Raw genomic sequence first — 945 nt, forward strand, 5'->3', positions numbered from 1 at the left:
ATTGGTGTTGATGGTTTGGTCATTCAGAGGGAGCTATTTTTAGACCTACTGCCATTGTCTCTCAAGCACCCTCATTCATCCCCATTCATTCAGGAATCAAGTTACATAAGAGGGGTAGGTGTGAGTCATGAGTTACACAACTGGGCCTGGGGACAGGATGGAGACTTGACAAACAAAATGGAAAGCTGACATGACTTATGCTAACTTACATATGTAGGCCTAAATCATATAGTACCAGTAAAACAGTAATATAGAGCAGTAAAAATCAATACAGACATAACAATTATACAATATAAAGAAGGAGAAAAAACAAAACAAATACAACTTGCTACCAAAATAAAATGCTGAAACTTATCCTAGGTCTTAAGCATAAGTGAACTATCTATAGGGAACAGAGAGGGAAAGAAAAAGACAGAAATGGTTGGGGAAGGGGAGGGGAGTGCATTTTAAAAGAAAAAAAAAGAAAAACTGGGGGTTTTGCTACAGACCAAGAGCGGTGGGGAGGGGGTGGAATGGGGCTGGACCCAGGGTGGTGTGGAGGGAGGGGTGGAGCAGGGCCAGACCCGGAGCAGTGGGGAGTGGGGTAGAGCAGGGCTGGACCCAGAGCGACTGGTGGGGGAGGGGGACTCTGCCCGCCCCCTCATCATTCTTGACAGGCAATTTGCTAGTACTAAAATATTTCTCCCAGAAGAGCCACAATCAGCGCTTTGCAAGGTAGATCATTTTCCTTTTGCACAGACTTCCAGCCAAGTCAGTAGAATTTGTTTTATCCTAGCCAGACCAAATAAATGTAATCCTTACAGATTTTCAGTACGTAGCAAATGATTGAACCAAAATCTTTCACTGGGCGTGTCTTGTATTTTTTGGAACCAGGATTATTTTGAATATCTTGTAAAAATCAGTGGAAGTCTCGGTAGAATTGAAATGATTTTTTTCTGTTTGTCC

The sequence above is a fragment of the Alligator sinensis genome, unplaced genomic scaffold, assembly GCF_000455745.1.
Source record: "Alligator sinensis unplaced genomic scaffold, ASM45574v1 scaffold1115_1, whole genome shotgun sequence".
NCBI lineage: Eukaryota > Metazoa > Chordata > Crocodylia > Alligatoridae > Alligator > Alligator sinensis.